Source organism: Rhagoletis pomonella, unplaced genomic scaffold (genome assembly GCF_013731165.1).
Source record: "Rhagoletis pomonella isolate Grant_MI unplaced genomic scaffold, Rhpom_1.0 Rhpom_scaffold_00011, whole genome shotgun sequence".
NCBI lineage: Eukaryota > Metazoa > Arthropoda > Insecta > Diptera > Tephritidae > Rhagoletis > Rhagoletis pomonella.
The window spans coordinates 8,213,358-8,216,782 of NW_023458565.1; the positions used below are offsets into that span (position 1 = coordinate 8,213,358).

General features: G+C 32.0%; 2 protein-coding genes across 3 annotated transcripts in view; both read right to left on the reverse strand.

Moving 5' to 3' along the window:
• The window catches only part of LOC118747345 (protein cueball-like), an 83,927-nt gene that overhangs the window by 74,568 nt on the left and 5,934 nt on the right, over window positions 1–3,425 (reverse strand). The gene's annotated exons all lie outside the window — the stretch shown is intronic.
• The window catches only part of LOC118747344 (GATOR complex protein Iml1), a 41,512-nt gene that overhangs the window by 3,441 nt on the left and 34,646 nt on the right, over window positions 1–3,425 (reverse strand). The gene's annotated exons all lie outside the window — the stretch shown is intronic.

The following is a 3,425-nucleotide window of genomic DNA, read 5'->3' on the forward strand; positions in this document are numbered from 1 at the left end:
CTCGCCAGAAGCTGCAAGTTTTTACCAGAATTTGCCAGTAAGTGTTCCCGTGCACGTTTCTCTGGCAAATGAGAGGACAAATAAGAGAGTACCTAAGGTTCTCACTTTGTAAGAAGTTGCGAACTTTTGCTGGTAAAATCTGTCCAAACAAATGGAAAGCTGAGTACATACATATAAGCAAAAAGTAAAATACATCGGCATTTTTACCTTAGTAAAAATAACTTAATCTCAAATTTTGTAAGCATTTTTGTTTATTTGTCTGTATATTTGCGTACAACTTGGAAAATCGCCAATTGTAAAAAACGGCGATGTTAAAAAATTTTGTTTATTGACAGTTTTACCAGTTTCTGCCATAAAAGTTGAGGTACGCAAGTAATATTTATGTGGAAACAAATGCTTAATACCGTCAGAAAAAAATTAAATTGTCAAATGTGCACTTTATTATGCGAAAATTGCATAAGCTTTAAAACTGCATACTCGTTTTTTTAATTACGATAAAAAAGGTTGAAATTTTTATGAAATTTTGTTGAAATTGGTGGATCTTTTCTAATTTTTTATAATAAATCATTGAAAAAATACAACATCAATTCAAAAGTTTAAACCATTGTAATTGGTAAATTTCGCATGGTATGCTGAAATATAAAAACACGTGTCGGTTTATTTTGCACAAAACATAAACACGCCATTCTCATTCAAAAATGAAGAGTCAGGCTCAAAATGAATATCTTATTTACTATTTATTATGAACTCGAATCTTTCGCTCATGCTCGAATGCATACCAATTTATTTATTTTTAACTTTAAATTATACATAAATATATATGTGCATTAAGGTGATACACATATAAAAAAAAACTTGCGGTTTTCCCCCGGAATAATAAAATTTATTATATTTTACGACTTCGGCCAAAATATTTCGGAAAAATATTAGGACTTTCGGAACCCAGACCGATTTAAAAATACTTCTAAAAATCTCATTATTTTAAATTTTTATACATTTTGCGCAGACTTTTCATTTTTTTTTTTTATAAAAATTCTATTTTTTGACGTATTTTTAAATAGGTCCAGCTCACGTAAATCTCGAAATTTTTGGCGAGTTATTTTTAGGAATGTCTTAAATACAATTCTTTTTATAATTCCGATGGAAAAAGAGTACCATTTTTTTTTTTTATTGAGAGTGATCCATCCTAAAGTATTTTCATATACATATACATAGGTACATATGTACATATTTGTTATTGGACACCATGCAGAGATTGCAGAAAAGTTTATACTCGGTAAAGTAGCACCGTCTGCACTTTATAAAGGGTAAATAACTGAACAAACGATTTGATAACCCAAGCGGCATAAAAGTGCAAGCATTCATACCATACATACATTCATGGCAATGTGTAGGAATTTGCTACCGAATAAAAATCGTCACGAGAAATTCAAAGGAGCTACATAGATCAGGACTACCTACAGCCTATGCACTATTTTAAGACGCCGACGATTTTTTGATCAGATTCATGAATATATGCCAAACATCTAATCCCCGCTTTTCACACCGGTTTTTTTAACTTTATGGTTCAAAAAGGTCATCGATTCTTGGTTTCCGTTATTGTTATCTATGTACATCTTAAGGACGTATGTAACGTAAGAAACCATTTAGTTTTCTACAATATATGAACAAACCCTTGAAATAGTCAACCAAAAACGAAAAACGTGTTTGTATGTAAATCACATTCTCACTTTTTTGGTATCAAGACTGGCAAAGAACATACAATATAGTAAGCGAGCAAAGAAGTAGGAAAGCACTGAGCTGGGGCACAATGCAGTAGAACATGTACGGCCCGCGACAAAACGATAGCACCTCAACATTTTGAACAGTTTTGACTATTTATCTTTTGTTTGTTTAATTTTCATTATTTTTATATAAAAGTATAGTCGCTTATCTAACAAATATGTACATGACTTTGTACAAATATTATAAAAATTCCACAAACTTTTCATCACAATTCCAAGCACTTTAATTTTAATTCTAGAATAATTTTTGGTATGCAGTTATATAGCTTATTAGATTCTATTATGATAAAGTGCAAATCTCATGTTGCTAAAAAATCGCGTTGATTTTTGATAATTTTTTTGCTGACGGTATCACGCATTTTCTTCCATATAAAATAAATTTTTATATGGAAAAGGGGTGCAGGACACCGTCAGAAAAAAATTATCAAAAATCAATGCGATTTCTTAGCAACTACAAACCCTCACTTTGTTAAACTAGATTTTAATAAACCATAAAACTGCATACCAAAAATTAATTTAGAAATTTTAATTAAAATATGTACTTGAAATTGGGATGAAAAGTTTGAGAAATTTTTTTAAATTTTTGTACAAAGTTTGAAATTCGGATTTATATGGTTTTTTTGATAAGTAGCTGAACTTTAATAGAAAATTAATAAACCTTAAAAAAGGCAAAAGGAAAGTAGTCAAAACTGGTAAAAATGTTGATGTGCTATCTTTTGTCGCGGGCTGTGGTACATACATATGTATGTATGTACATGGTGATTTTATGGGTATGCAATTTTAATTAATTTTAATTTTTTCTAACTTTTTGAATTTTTACTAAATCATTTTGGTTGTTTACAAATAAAATTGACTATGCTTTGAGATAAATTTAAGTTTTTAAAAAGGACCAATCTTTCCCTTAAACTAAGAAGTAAATTTTTGATTAACCAGTTTTTGTCAACGACATTCAATTCGAGTACCTATGTATGTATGTACATACTTATCGTTACCTTCATATGTATAGAAATGCAAGAAAAGCCGTAACTAAATATTTTTTTTTTGCATAAAACGATGTGGGAACTTATAATTCGATAAAGTACATCATAACACCGGCACACAAAAAAGTGGTGTGTGTGTTTAACCAGACCCACCTACTGAATGAGTGTCCGGCATGCGGAGACACACCTCATGACTCGAAACATCTCTTCCTATGCCCGGAAAACCCAACAACCCTAACGCCTTTGTCCCTGTGAACCGACACTATTGAGGCTGTCCGCTTCTAAGGGCTGTCGTTAGTGGAACTTGACGACAACGACAGAGATATCAACCGATCTGGGCGGGGTTGTTGTAGCCGCTATAACAACAACAACAACAACCGAAATATATTTCGACGCGCTGAATCTGCATCTGAGGTCCGTTTGACTCGTGCATATATTCGTATTCAGTGGGTCGAAATACACGTCCCTAGGTGGATCTGGTTAAAAGCACACACCATTTTTTTTTGTGTCGGTGTAATCGAGCAAAAAGTGCATTTTGGATTACTAGCTAGATACATCTTATTTTATCGACGATGTGAGATAGGGTCTTTCTTTCTAAATTCGGGTGTATGTAGTATATGGGTCGTTCCATATCATTTTTGCAACTAAAAAATAGATTGGC